Here is a 16079-nt window from a genome sequence, read left to right as displayed (position 1 = left end):
GCTTCCCAAAGTGCTGGGATTACAGGCATGAGCCACCATGCCTGGCCTGTATGTACTCTTCACAGCAAACCAGAAAGGATGTCAGGGCAGATATTACTATGCCCCTTTTAGAGACCAGAACACTGAGGCACAGAAGTTAAATCAATTAATTAGCCAAGGCAATGGAACTGGTGAAATCAGATCTTAATTCCAGGATCCAGTTGGTCTGACTCCAAGTCCGGTGTTCTTTTATCTCACTGTTAAAATATAATGTATATTATGTATACATTAACATATATACATATATGTGAACACTGTTACATTTTTTATCAGAGCCACCAGGGCTAGAAGTAAAAATGTACAGATAAAATTTGAGAAAAACCCGGACGATTGCCATGGCAGTCAGAATCTAAGGAGTGTGCAACAAGTTACCTGCCAAATCAACCAAAAAAAATTAAAGAAGAAAAAAGAAAATAAAAAAAAATCTGAGGAAAGTGCCAGGACAGGGTACTAGAGTTGACTCACATCCCACTCAAAGATCCCCAGGTAGCAGCCCTATTAATGAGCATTTTCCTCCCGACTCGCTGGGCCTGTCCCCTGCCCAGGGCTGTGGGTGTCACTCCTTTCTGCTCCGGCAGCCACTCTCCCCCACAGGCCTGCCGGTGCCAGGAAACACACAGCCCTGAGCACAGGGTCCCCCGTATTGCCCAGATCCATCAGGAAACAGGAACAGAGCCCAATGGCTCATCCTTGACACCACAACTGGCCCCTTTCCACTCCTGCCCAGCCCCCCTCCCCGCCCCCACGTCCCTGGGTCATGGGTCACATCCTGCCTGCCCTTGGAGGTTGACCAAGGCTGAAATGCAAAACTTCATATGATATTTGCCCTTGGCTGGCTTCTCACATGACCAGGTACAGATCCATTTCCCCAGAGCACAGAAGAGAAACTGAGGCTCAGGGACCGGAATACCGATTGAGCCCAAGGTCACCTGGTGAGATCATGGCAGAGCTGGAATTCCAATGTGACAAAGGCTGACCTTTTACTATTTCCACGTATCACATGAGCACACCGAAGCCCAGTGCAGTTTCACAGAGAGCTCGAGTCACTGCAGAGGCGTGGTACACAGGCCTGGGAAGGGGCCTCCGCTTTCCTGGCATCCGGTCTGGGCCTCCAGCCACAGGCCCATGCCAGTCCTCCTCGGCATTCCATCTAGAAGCGGACAGTGGGTCTCACTCCTCTCCAGGCAGTCAAGTGTGGGGGTATTTTCCAGATGAGTATTGAGGGAAAAACACGTAACAGGGAGCTCAGGTTAATGTACAGATCTGTGGACCAAAACACCCAAAGGGAAAGCACAGTAATTCACCGAGGGCTTCAAAGGAAAACAAAGGAGGGAAAATTGAAACAAAAGCTATCTCATTGACAATCTGCCATTTCCTTTTTTCCAATTGTTTTCTTTCCTTCTTGGGAAACTGGCATCAGTCTCTCCCTTCACCAAGTGCATAACATGTAGGGACAAGGGCTCGAACAGTTGGGTCTAGTGAGGCGTTAATATGATGTGACCGTGCAGCCGAGAGCCGCAGCCTTCTGCAGACGGCCCAGTGCTCTGTCCTCAGCCCAGCACACGGTTCCCACCTGCTTTGGAAGCTGTTTATTGATACTTAGTGATTGAGACAAGGTCACAGGTTTATTTATTTATTTATTTATTCATTTATTCATTTAATTTGATACAGAGTCTTGCTCTGTTACCCCAGCTGGAGTGCAATGGTGCAATCTCAGCTCACTGCAACCTCCACCTCCCAGGTTCAAGCAATTCTCCTGCCTCAGCCTCCCGAGTAGCTGGGATTATAGGCACCTGCCGCCATGCTTGGCTAATTTTTGTATTTTTAGTAGAAATAGGGCTTCACCATGTTGGCCAGGCTGGTCTCGAACTCCTGACCTCAGGTGATCTGCACAACTCGGCCTCTCAAAGTGCTGAGATTACAGGCAGGAGCTACCACATCTGGCCAAGGCCACAGGTATATGAAACAGGCCTCTTTCCTGAATTTTATTGCCTGGTTTCATTCTGTTTGACTAAAAATAACTAACTTTCCGTAACTTACACTGAGCAAAAACAATGTAAAAAAGTTATTTAGCAAAAGCAAGGTTAAAAAGAGAGCTGAATGCTTAACATAAAACAAGTGATAAATAAGTGAATGGTCTAGGAAAAAGGAATATCCACCTCTGGACCAATCACTTTTTTAAAGTCTGAAAGAGGTACCAAGCTTTTCTGAAGTTACTAAACCAAACAAGCACTTAAAATGGAGCCCTGTTAGGGTAAATGGTTTGACACGGCCACCAAATGAACACAGATGAGTCTTGTGTTTTCCTTCCAATGGCTGTGGCTCATATGGACATCCTTTCACAGGCAACCCGTTCCATCTGATCCCTCACATCCAATGGTTGCTGTGTTGGCAGGATTTCTAGGAACAGCCCCCAAGATTCCACACCCTAGTGCCTGGAACTCAGAAATGTGATGAAATATCACAACATGTGGCCAGGCACGTTGGCTCATGCCTGTAATCACAGTGCTTTGGGAGGCTAAGACAAGAGGATCACTTGAGGCCAAAAGTTCAAGACACATCACAGTGTGTCATGTTATAAGGCACCGTTGACTTTCAAAAGTGAAGATCACCCAGGTGAGTCTAATCTTGTAACATGGGCCCCTAAAGGCTGGGAACTTTCTCCAGCTTGTGGCAGAAGAGGAAGGTGGGAGAAGTCAGAGGGACTGAGGCATGAGAAGGACTTGATGTGCCATCACTGGCTTGAAGATGAAGGAGACCACATGAGAAGGAATGCAGGCAGCCCCTGGGAACAGAGAGCCACAGGGCTGATAGCTGGCAAGGAAACAGGGATCTCAGTCCTACAACCACAAGGCACTGAATTCTGCCAACTTCAGGAAGCCTAGAAGCTTATTGCAGCTGGGTGCAGTGGCTCATGCCTGTAATCCCAGCACTTTGGGAGACTGAAGCAGAAGGATCACTTGAGTCCAGGAGTTGAGACCAGCCTGGGCAACATGGCAAGACCCTGTCTTTCTTGAAAAGAAGAAGAAGGAGAAGGAGAGGGAGAAGGAGAAGGAGAGGAGGAGGAGGAAGGGAGGGAGGAAAGGGGAAGGGGAGAGGGAGGGGGGAAGAAGAAGAGGAAGAAGAAGAAGAAGGAGAAGGAGAAGGAGAAGAGGAGGAAGAGGAAGAAGAAGGAGAAGGAGGTGGAGGAGGAAGAGAAGGGGGAGGAGGAAAAGGAGGAGGAGGAGGGGGGGGAAAGAAAGAGGGAGAAGGAGAAGATTTCCTAGAGCCTCCAGGTAAGAGCTCAGCCAGCTAACGTCTTGATTTCAGCCTCGTTGAGCCCCTGAGAAGAAGAAGAGGAAGAGGAGGAAGAAGAAGAAGAAAAAGAATAAGAGGAGGAGGAGGAATCCCCAGAACCTCCAGGTAAGAGCCCAGCCAGCCAACATCTTGATTTCAGCCTCGTGAGCTCCTGAGCAAAGCCCAGCAGAGCCCACTTTGACTCCTGACCCACAGAACCATGAGATCATTAATGGGTATTATTTTAAGCCACCAAGTTAGCGCTCCTTTGTCAACAGCAGCAACAGAAAACCCATACAATTGTCCGAGACGTATTGTGCTATAACACAAAGACAGAAACAGAGAAAAAGAAAAACATCGGAGCAGACTGTGGAGAAGAAAGCGCAAGGTGGGATGAGGTTTTACACTGGAACTCTGAATCGCCACTTACCACCTCCTCGAGTCCTGGTCTGGTCAACTCAGATCATCAGGGAACTAAGACGTAACTAGAGAAGTCACTTCTGATCCCTGAAAAAGCATTTTTTTTCTTTTTCAAATACAGTAGTGGGTTTTTCTGCTCTGAATCAAAAGGTACTAGATTTTAGTCAGTCCGAAAGGTCTGCCAGCTGTGACACGTGGGTGGTTGGAGCTATGAGACACAGCCACAAGGCACAGCATCTTAGGAGAATGGGAGGTGCCCCCTTCATAGCCTTCTACTTCCAGAACCTTCTCCCCTGGCTCCTGCTCCTCAATGCGCTCTTAGCTCACGTCAAAACGTACTCCACTAATGTTTCCCTTTCTCTATCAGCTTTCCTCTAGGTCACTGTCTTGGCCAGATTCAACTTATTTTTCTTAGAGGCCTTCACAATACCTAGAAAAGAAATATTACTTTGGGGGAAAGTTATTCTTGAAGGATTTACTCTCCCTTCTCAAATCCCATCTTTCCCTTGATGCTGAATCAATTTGAAGTAAAGTTGAAGTACAGGAGGATTATGGAAGGTTTCAGAGGGCGTTGTGAAATGTAAAATTCCATCTTCTCTCTTCTATACTTCATCCAAGGGCTCGCACTAGCTGAGGTCAGCCAAGGACTTAAGTCACTCCTCAAGCATATTCAAGCTTTCATTTCAATCCAGCAAACATTTATTGAGGGCCTCCTACATGTGCTAAGCTGGTACTAATGGGATTCACCCACAGCGGGGAATCTTGGCACAAACAATGAAAGTATAATCGCCTAATTGAATTGGGACCTTGGCAAGAATATTACAAAGAGCGTATCCCCAATACTATTGCCCCAGGCAACTGGGCAGCAAAGCCCCTGTATGGAGGTAGGTACATTGCAGTGGACCCCAGCAAATTGCAGTGCACAAAACCCAGGTATAAGAGTCTTGGCAACCCATTCTTTCCAACTGTCTGCCTTGAGCACTTTATCTAGGCACGAGGCTTTGGGCTGTGAGGCCCCCCCACAATAAAACAGTCTCTCCTCCAGAAGTTTACAACCCAATGGTGGGCAGAGCTGGCTCACAGAGGAGGCCTTGGAAAATGAAAACCTGCCTGTTTAAAGATCCAGCCAAATAAAAGAAGGAGCTCTTCATTTAACTAGACTCTTTTAGATACTGATCCAAAAGCAGAAGGAAAGGTTTTGTATTTCCAGCTGTCTCATGTCTCTTCTTCTACCTTTCATCTCGGAGATGCAGTTTCTCAAGACAACCAACTCAATATGGAGACTTATAAATTGCTTTCTTATGGAGCTCAACATTCGGTGGCGATGAAAGTATAGTCTTGTCAAAAAAAGAAGTGTCACACCAATGGTCGCCACTATCTCCTGCTCAGATTAACTCCCCACCTGTGACAGGCCATCACTGATGAGCTTGGAGACTGTTCTTTAATGGTGAATTGTTCCCCAAATCTTCAGAAAACGAATCTATGTGTCCACTGTTTCTGGAGTGCCTCTCTCTAGAGTGCCTCTCAATGATTTTGTTTATTTATAAAATGGGGATAATGCTCTACATCTTTCTGTAGAGGCTGCTTATAACGATATTTATATAAAGTACCTAGCATAGTGGCTGATAGACAGTAGACAGGTTTTGTTGCTGTTCTGATTTGTAATGATTACAATCATTCCCAACTGCTTTCTGAGCATTTGTACCTGGATATCTCAAAGGATTCTCAAACTCAACATCTCTAAAACTAAACTCATGGCCTATATTCCCAAATCTCTCCCCCTATGCTGTATTCTGCTTTTGTCTAATGATACTACCACTCACTCAATCATCCAAGATACAATACTATATGTTTTTCTTCTCCTCCTCTTCCCCCTCCTTCCCCTTCTCCCCCACCCCTCCTCCTCCTCCTCCTCCTTCTTGTCCTCTTTCTTCTTCTCACTCAAAAATGATTGGCCATCAGGTCATAACTATTCTATCCCCCAAAAATGTTTTCAATCCATTTCACTCTGTATTAATCCAAGACTATTATTTTCTACCTGGACCACAACAAAAGCCACAGAACTCGCCCTCACTATAAACCATCATCTTCATTGCCTTCTACGACTTAAACCTGATCATGACACCCTCGTCAGTGACTAAAGCCCTACAGTGACTTTCCACTATTGACAAGACAGTGCCCAACTCTTTGGCACACACAAAATGCCTTTCACAATCCAGTCCCTTCCCTCCCTTCAGCCTCATCTTCTGCCCCACGCCACCAGTATGCACCTGCGCTCCAGCCATAACCACCTTCCTGCTCTTCCTCAGATGCACCCTCCTTTTCCTTCCTCCATGCTTCTGCTTCTGTTTAGGATGCTTTCCCACACTTTTCACTTGGCAAATTTGCCTCTCAAGAGCTGATTCAAAGCTGGGCATGGTAGCCTGGCACAATGGCTCACGCCTGTAATCCCAGCACTTTGGGAGGCTGAGGCGGGCAGATCCCCTGAGGTCAGGAGTTCAAGACCAACCTAGACAACATGGTGAAACCCCATCTCTACTAAAAATACAAAAAGTAGCCAAGCATGGTGGTGGGTGCCTATATCCCAGCCACTCAAGAGGCTGAGACAGAAGAATCATTTGAACCTGGGAGGCGGAGGCTGCAGTGAGCAGAGATTGTGCCACTGCACTCCAGCCTGAGCAACAGAGCAAGACACCATCTCAAAAAAAAAAAAAAAAAAAGGTTGGGCATGGTGATACATGTCTATAATCCCAGAACTTTGGGAGGCTGAGGCAGGAGGATCCCTTGAGGCCAGGAGTTGAGACCAACCTGAAAAACATAGCAAATCCCATCTCCACAAAAACAATGTTAAAATTAGCTGGGCATGGCAATCCCAGGGGCCTGTAATCCCAACTATTCAGGAAGCTGAGGTGCGAGAGTCACTTAAGCCCAGGAGTTCAAGGCTGTAGTGCACTATGATCACCCCTGTGACAGCCACTGTACTCCAACCTGGACAACACAGCAAGACTTTGTCACTTAAATAAATAAATAAATAAATAAATAAAATAGCTGAGCGGGGTGAGGTGGCTCATGCCTGTAAACCCAGCACTTTGAGAGGCCAAAGCAAGCAGATCACTTGAGGTCAGGAGTTTGGACCTCATGGGCAGCATGGTGAAACCCCATCTCTACTAAAACTACAAAAACTAGCTGGGTACAGTGGTGGGAGTCTGTAATCCCAGCTACTTGGGAGGCTGAGGCAGGAGAATTGCTTGAGCCTGGGAGGTGGAGATTGCAGTGAGCTGAGAATGTGCCACTGCATTCCAGCCTAGGTGACAGAGTAAGACTCCATCTAAAAAAAAAAAAAAAAAAAAAAAAAAAAGAACTGATCCAAATATCTCCTCCAATTTGAACTTTTCTGACATCTGGATCAAAACTAATCTCTCTTCAATATTCCCACGTCATTTTCTAAAGACTTTAATGAGATCTAATTCACATACAGTAAATTCACCTATTGAAGAGTTCTCAGTATATCATAGGGTATGCAACTATTACCACAATCTAATTTGAAAATATTTTCATGATCCCTAAAAAAACCATTTCTCATCAGCAGTAATCACTCCTCCTCCCTCTGCCCCAGCCCCAAGCACCTACTTACCTACTTAATGTCTCTGTGGACTTGCCACATAAAGGGAATTCTGTCTCTATGGACTTGCACAGCTCACATAAAGGGAATCATACAATATGTGGTCCTTCGTGGCTGGCTTCTTTCACGTAGCATGTTTTTAAGATTTATCCATACGATACATGTGTCGGTACTTCATTCATTTTAATTGCTGAGTAATATATTCCACTGTATGGATATAATACAGTTGTCCATCCATTCATCCATCCATCAGCTGGTAGACATTTGGGTGGTTTCCACTGTTTTTTTACTATTATGAATAATGCTGCTATGGACGGCTGTGTGTAAGTTTTGTGTGTTCTGAAGCATTTTGCACACAATTCCATTATAACATTGCTCACTTTATACTACAATTATTTTTACATTCTTCCTTATTGAATTATAAAATTGTCTAGGACCTTAGCACTCTCAAGACCTGCCACGGTCACAAGCAAATCTGATGAATACATGAATGAATGAATGAATGAACAGAGCAAATAATAAATGGATACTCTTTTGAGCAAGGTAGAGCCAGCACAGTCATATTTATTTTCTGTAAAGAAAAGAAGAGTTTTGGCAATACACCAGGAAGGCATTGGCAACATAGGAAGAGAATAATCCTAAACTCAACTAACTAAATAAACATTAACAGCATCTCCCATGTGCATGTGAATATTGCTATATGGCTTCTCTTGTTCTTTCATAGGTATCATCTCATTTGATATGTGAGGCTGGCGGGAAAGGCTACTATCAAAATTAAGTAAAGTGCCTAGTTGAGCATCTGCTCCACATAAGACCTTTTTAGTTCCTGCAGCACAGTGGAGAGAACAGAGCACTTCCCAAGGCTGCCCAGAGGGAAGTGGCAGGGCTAGGCTGGGATCCCAGCTCCTCTCTCCCCATGCCCACCACTCTTCTTTCCATCATACAGACTCCTGTTTCAATATAAAGACCTACATTAGGCCTGGCATGGTGGCCCATGCCTATAATCCCAGTACTTTGAGATGCTGAGGCGGGTGGATCACCTGAGGTCAGGAGTTTCAGACCAGTCTTGCCAACGTGGTGAAACCTCATCTCTACTAAAAATACAAAATATTAGCCAGGTGTGGTGGCACGTGCCTAATCCCAGATGCTTGGGAGGCTGAGGCAGGAGAATCACTTAAACCCGGGAGGCAGAGGTTGCAGTGAGCTGAGATTGTGCCATTGCACTCCAGCCTGGGCAACAAGAGAAAAACTTCATCAAAAAAAAAAAAAAAAGACCCACATTATTCTAATCCCATATTTGTAATTCACTGAGGGTATGGGACATGGCTACCCACACCTCCTTAGTGCCCACACCAAAAGCCAGCAGGTTGGCAACCGAAGGCAGAACGGCTCTTCCCCAGACACTCAGGGCAAGCCCCATTCTCCTTTTGGATGATTGGACATACCATAAAAACTCCTATGAGCTCACCTCCAGAGTGACCTGGAGTTCACTCCACGGAGAATATGTCTCATCCTCTCTGGAGCTGATTAGAAATGCCAAAGTACACTAAAGGAAGAGAACACGAGCCTGGCTGTGCTATTTACAGACCTGATAGGCTGCTGCCCCTGAGTGCCTCCAGCCTCCTGACCTTGTGTACCGAGAGCACGGGATGACGTCGCCTCGCTGGACACCTTCAGTCACCCCAGAAGTCCAGGAGGTTCCTGGTGACAGCTCATGGCGTGTGGACCCTAAAATAACTGAGTGAGAGGTGAATGCTATTTCTAAAAAGTACAGCCCGTTCTGCTCTGGATGCCAGGGGATTACATCACTGTATCTGTTCCCATCACAAAGGGATGCTTTGCTGCAGTGCCTACTGCGCTGCATGGATCCTGCATACATCAAGGCTAGGATTACCAACCAGGCGAAAGGTAGGAGTTTTGCCTTCATCCCAAGTGAGGGATATTTGCAAGCACATAACCAAGAGAACAGGCATTCTGGTGTCACATGTTTGAGGTGTGGGAGGAGGCACTGAAATCCTGAAACTCAAAGGACTCCCAGCCAGCCGGGAACAGCCAAGAAAGGAGTCTCACTCCCAGGCAAGGACAGCAGCTTCTTTTCTCTCAAGCATGTGACAGATGCCAGCAGGGAGGGGAAAGTGGCCAAGCTCTTTTGCCACTATGCCAGGAGTAAGGGCATGGTGTCCGAGCTCAGCTTCCCACAAAAGGGGAAGAACACATCTAACTGGAGTCCACCAACCACAAGCCTGGAAGGAACTTTCAGACAGCAGGCAGGTGATGAAGAGTCAGACTCAAGACTCAGGCTGTCTGGGTTGCCTGCTAATTCTGCCATTTCTTAACAGGATGCCTTAGGCAAGACCCCGAAGTCATCGTTGTCCCTGTACAAGAAGGTTAATATTAATATCTATCGCGTAGAATTTTCTAAGGACTAAATGAAGTAGTATTAACACTTTAAACCTTTTTTTAAATGCCTGGCACATTGTAATAGGTGTGTATTTGTAATATCAGTGGAACATTCAGACTGTCACCCTCACTCCAGAAGGATTTTCATCTAGCCATCACACGTCACTGCATTTCTGTGTTAATGCCTCGGGCCTCAGCAATCAGAAGTCTCTTCATGCTCCAGCTCTTCTAAGACCAGTGGACTAAAGATGCTGGAAGGGATGCAGAACTTTTTTTTTTTTTTTTTTTTTTTTAGACGGAGTCTCTCTCTGTCACCCAGGCTGGAGTGCAGTGGCGCAATCGTGGCACAGTCTTGACACACCGCAGCCTCTGCCTCCCAGGTTCAGGCGATTCTCCTGCTTTGGCCTCCCGAGTAGCTGGGATTACAGGTGCCCGCCACCATGCCCAGCTAATTTTTGTATTTTTGATAGAGATAGGGTTTCACCATGTTGCCCAGGCTAGTCTCAAACTCCTGACCTCAAGTGATCCTCCCACCTCAGCCTCCCAAAGTACTGGGATTACAAGCGTGAGCCACTGCACCTGGCCTTGAGATGCAGATTTTTTAATGGTAAAAAATGTACAGTAAAGTAAAGGCAGGTCCTTCCCTGCCAATGCAGGTTGGAGGCTTCATGTAGCTTCCCACTCGCTAAAGATGAAAAGGTAAAGAATGCTTGTGACTGGTGGAGCTCCTCTGGAAGGAAGCTTGGGAGGGGAGAAAAGAGTCTTTTCCCTCAATTCCTACATATTTCAAACTAAACAGTAGATTTCAGAAGTAATTACAATGATCAGTTTCTGTCTGGAGCAAAAAGAAATTTTCTTTGTGACAATGGAGGGCAGGGACATCCTTGGGTCTTAAGGTCTCCAGGGCCCTACAACCTGTTTCAGGATTTTAGGGGGAGGTTTTATTTTTGTTTTTGTTTTTGTTTTTAGTATTCATTACAAAAGCAGCTTAGCTTGATATTCAGGGACATGCCAAATTTCAACCTTGGGCTGCAGGCTGCACCTGTGAAAACAGACTTCCACCTCAACCTGCCAAAGCCTGGAACATGAGTGGCTGTCGCCATCCCATGGCGTGTGGGAGGGAGGGGGTGCAGCAGGCCTGGGGGAGCATCTGCGGCAGCTGGGGCTGGTAGCAGCCGCAAGGGCACTGAGAGGTGAGCCTCCAGCATGGCCATGGTTCTGGCTACAAATGCTGCTAGGTGGCAGGATGTCTTCCTACCCCGCTTTTATTATTTTTAAAACTAATTCTATAGACACAAGAAGCCCCACCTTCCAATCCTGCACCTGCAGCTGCTCTCTAGGATTTGAATGTTATCTCTGCAGGGACATCCCTCCAGCCTCTTTGTTACCATTTAAGACCTATGACAAGAGAAACAGAAATGTGTGTTTTCTCAAGAGGAACATCTCAGAGGCATAAAACCAAATGCATACTCAGGAAATATCTCAGGAATAAAAATGAACAAGAATATTTTGATATCGTGAAGAAGACAAAAAAAGAAAAAAAAACCTTAGGCAGATAGCATGTGTAATCAGGCCTTCTTTCCTCATCGACAGGAGCAAAGCAAATATTAAATCAGGGTAGGGGTAGGCAACTCATTCCTTCAATTAACAAACACCAGTGTGGCACCTGCCACGCATCAGGCATGTGCTAAGTGCCGAGGAGCCATTGGTGAGCCCCACAGAACTCTCTGCCATTACAACGCTTCCTTCTCAGGGGAGGCCAGTGATAGACATGAAGGATGTAGAATTTTGCATGGTGCCAAGGGCCACAGGGGAGAGTGATGCAGGGAGTGAATGGGTTACCATTTTAAATAGGGCAGTCAAGAAAGGCCTCAGTGAGGAGGTGACGGGGGCACTCTGCAGGGAGTGAGCTGCAGGCCCTCTTGGCAGAGTGTTTCAAATAAAGTGACAGAAACCACAAAGACCTGGACACAGCAGCGTAACTGCTGAGTTTGGGGAAAAACTAATAGGCCCATGGGAGTCCCGCAGAAGAGAGAGTGAGGAGGAAAGCGGTAAGAGGGGAGATTAGAGGGGAAGCAGGGCCGAGACCACATGGTGCCTTAAATAACTCACCCTTGCTTCCTGGAATCTGGCGTGAGCTGTGAAAATCCACACGTGGTGCTGGGTGCTGGGCATATAAGGGTGAACAAACTCCTCGAAGATCAACGAATAATCACATGAATAAATGTGAATAACTTATACCCATTAATATATTCAGGTATCTGAACAAAAAGTACAGGGCCCCTTGACAGTATATTACAAGGTCACCCAAGCTGGGGGTGGAGGGAGCATCAGGAAATGTCTCCCTGAGATCAAGACATCCAGCTGACATCTAGCGGGTAAACAGGATGTATCCAGGGGGTCAGGGATGAGGATGCAAAGGAGGAGAGAGGGTTGCAAGCAGAGGAGAAGGCTGTGTGCAGGCTCTGAAGTGTGGGATGCCAGTGGCTCCAGAAGCTAAAGGAGGGCCCATGTTGTTGGAGAGCAGAGGTTCAGGATGCAGGAGGAAGTAGTACCAAGAAATCTGGAATGGAGGCAAGGCCAGATCCCATGGACCTTGTAAACTGTGTTAAAAGATTTTGCACCTTAGAGCAAGGGGATACCAAGAGAATTTTAAGTTAGAGAAGGACATCATTTTTTCATGTGCACTTTTAACGGAAAACAGATTTGTAAGGGCAAGTGTAAATCAGACCCCTCACAGGGAAGCTGTGGCAGAAAGTCCACATAAGAGATCCAGCAGGTGGGTCTGGGGCCACTGTTACGATGCATTACCCGAAGTCTACTTGGGAGGCTGAGGCAGGAGAATAGCTTGAACCCAGGAGGTGGAGGTCGCAGTGAGCTGAGATCCCGCACCACTGCACTCCAGCCTGGGTAACAGAGAAAGACTCTGTCTCAAGGAAAAAACAAAACAAACAAAAAAAAGAGGCTGAGGTAGGAGAATTGCCTGAAGCCAGGAGGTGGAGGTTGCAGTGAGCCGAGATTGTGCCACTGCACTCCAGCCTGGGCAACAGAGCAAGATTCTGTCCCAAAAAAAACAAACAAATCAACAAACAAGACATAGCTTATTCTCAAAAATGAATTAAACAACACTGCAACTGAAAATGGGTCATAAATGCAAAGGAGTGAGTAGGGCTGAAGTAACAGGTTCCAGGCCTACAAGACAGGAGCCCAGGCAGGAATCCAGCTGCTCTGCTCCACAATGTTGAAGACTGCGGCTGGCTAAGGCCACTCTACTACTGAAGTGAATAGAGGAGGAAAGAAAAACAAACAACCTGGTGCCTACTACTGCCTGAGGCTAACGCTTTTAGCAAGCCACAGGCCCTGGAGGACAAAAGGACACAGATACCAAGAACTGAGCAAAGCTGCCTGGAAGCTCTGTGACTGTATCTGTGATGTCACCAAATCTCATCAGGACCAGTGTTCTAAAAGCCATATGAGCCTAGGGACCCAGAGAACTGGTGGAGGAACCCTCCAAACCACCAGAGAGAGGGGCAAGCCAAGGGGAGAAAGACTAATTCAACGAAAGAAAAGTCAACAAAATCATCAATCAGAATCAAATTCATGCCAACTTAAAATCATTTTATAGAACAAAATATATGTGATATGTATAGTACAATGCTCGAATAATGGAATAATTTTCATTTAAAAAGAAGAAATTATGAGGCAAAAATAGTAAGGAATGAAACGTGAGCAAATTAATATAGATAATGAAAAATCTTAGAATACTGTAGAAAATCTTAGAATAACTGTAAAAATACAGTTATTAGTATAATAACAGATCAATGGGATAAACGCTAGTCTAGACACAACCAAAGAGAGAATACATGAAAAGGTAATAGTCCTAAGGAAGAGAAAGTCTGTCCTCTTCAAGACTGTCAAGAGCAGGGAATTACAAAGAGGGAAAGAATAAGGAATTGTTCAAGACCGGCAAATGTGGAAAAAACAGGACCATTAAATGCATCATGCATTTCTGGATGGATTCGGGACTAGAAACGAAAAAGAGACACTGATGGGACAGTTGACCGAAACTGAATGAGGTCTGTGGACAGTGCAGTAGTTGATTTCAATGCTGAGTTGGAAAGTCATTGGTGAATATGTAGATAGTTGAAAAGTCATTTAGTGAATATGTAGAAAAGTTTTGGGGAAATACACTCTGGAATATTTAGGAGTTATGGGGCATTATGTCTGCAGCTAATTCTTAAATGGTCAGAAAAAGACTAGGAATAATCACTAGAGGCGGGAAGAAATAAACGGTAATGGAACATATACAGTGAGATATTAACAGTCGACAGATGTGAAGGATGTAGAATTCAATCGGGGAAGCTGGTTGGGGACGTAGGTGAGTTCTTTGCACTGTTCTTGTAATTCCTCTGTAAGTTTTAACTTATTTCTAAATACACTACTTAAAATATAAATAGGAATTTAATTCTGTTTGTTAATATGACCTAGTATCACTTTAAGCAAGAATAACTGATTCTTTTCTTCTTTTTGAGACACAGTCATGCTCTGCAGAGCAGCGGCATGATCCCGGTTCACTGCAAACTCCGCCTCCCTGGTTCAAGTGATTCTCGTGCCTCAGCTGAGACTACAGGCATGTACCACCACACTCAGTGAATTCCTTTTTTTTTTTTTTTTTTTTTTGTATTTTTATTGGAGATGGATTTTCATGATGTTGGCCAGGCTGGTCTCAAACTGCTGGCTTCAAGTGATTCGCCCACCTCAGCCTCCCAAAGTGCTGGGATTACAGGTGTGAGCCACCACGCCCAGCCATGAATAACTGACTCTGGATACCAGTATTTTTTAGTCAAACAGGAAAACATTTGTCTTACATACAAGCAGCCAACAAACATATAGAAAAATGTTCATCACTAATTATCAGAGAGATGCAAATCAAAACAACGAGATACCATCTCACACCAGCCAGAATAGCTATTTTTAATAAAAAGTCTAGAAACAACAGATGTTGGCAAGGTTGTGGAGAAAAGAGAACACTTACACATTGTTGGGAGGGATGTAAATTAGTTCAGCCCCTGTGGAAAACAGTTTGGAGATTTTTTTGAAGAACTGAAAATAGGAATACCATTCAACTCAGCAATCTCATATCTGGGTATACACCCAGAAGAAAATAAATTGTTCTACCAAATGTTTGTTCATTGCAGCCCTATTCATGATAAAAAAGACATGCAAAGATTTTTTAAATATGGCATAGACACACCATGGAATACTACACAGCCATAAAAAAGAACAAAACCGTGTCCTTGGCAGCAACGTGGATGCAGTGGGGAGCCATTATCCTGAGCAAATTGACACAGGAACAGAAAACCAAATACTGCATGTTCTCACTTATAAAATGGAGCTAAACATGGGTACACATGGACACAAAGATGGGAACAACAGACCCTGGGGACTCCAAAGGGCGGAGGGGAGGAATGAGGTTAAGAATCTGCCTATTAGATGCTATGTTCACTATTTGGGTGATGGGATCAACAGAAGCCCAAACCTCAGCATCACGCAATGTACCCATGTAATAAACCTGCACATGCACCCCTAAATCTAAAATTTTAAAAAATAAAAATAGGCAGGGCGCAGTGGCTCACACCTGTAATCCCAGCACTTTGGGAGGCTGAGGCGGGTGGATCACAAGGTCAGGAGATCAAGACCATCCGGCCCAACATGGTGAAACCCCATCTCTACTAAAATACAAAAAATTAGCCAGGCATGGTTATGCACACCTGTAGTCCCAGCTACTTGGGAGGCTGAGGCAGGAGAAACGCTTGAACCCAGGAGGCGGAGGTTGCAGTGAGCCGAGATTGCAGCATTGCGCTCCAACCTGGGCGACAGAGCAACACTCCATCTCAAAAAAAATAAAAATAAACAAATAAATAAATAAAAATAAAGAGGCACACACACACAAAGCAAACATTTGTCTTAGTACCTAAAAATTATTTCTTGTTTTCTTCCTTTCTTCTTGTCAGATGGGTAAGTGCCAACATCACAGCAAGGTTTGAGGGTGGCACACCTCACGCATGTGTGTGAAAACCCAATTATCACACTTATAAACCACAAAAGATTGTAAAAATTATCACTCAACTGTAAAAATATAACTTTACTCCTCTTTGTCTTAAAATAATAGTAATTTTAAAACGATGCTCAATTAGGTTTTCATCTCAGGAATGCAAAGAAATAAGATTGTCATGCATGCATGTCAGCAGTGAATGGATTTTGATTATTCACTCCTTAGAGGGCAGAACCTCTTTAGTGGGTCAGGAAAGTTTGATTATGA

General features: G+C 45.1%; 1 non-coding gene across 1 annotated transcript; it reads right to left on the bottom strand.

The window, feature by feature from the left end:
• Window positions 1-15765: 15765 nt before the first annotated feature.
• On the bottom strand, window positions 15766-15868 carry LOC112611761. The gene has a single exon (XR_003116739.1). It is a non-coding gene; the product is annotated as a small nucleolar RNA U13 (small nucleolar RNA).
• Window positions 15869-16079: the final 211 nt, after the last annotated feature.

This window comes from Theropithecus gelada, chromosome 18, assembly GCF_003255815.1.
Source record: "Theropithecus gelada isolate Dixy chromosome 18, Tgel_1.0, whole genome shotgun sequence".
Taxonomy (NCBI): domain Eukaryota; kingdom Metazoa; phylum Chordata; class Mammalia; order Primates; family Cercopithecidae; genus Theropithecus; species Theropithecus gelada.
Note: the sequence above shows the minus strand (reverse complement) of the source record. Positions and strands in the feature narration are given on the sequence as shown.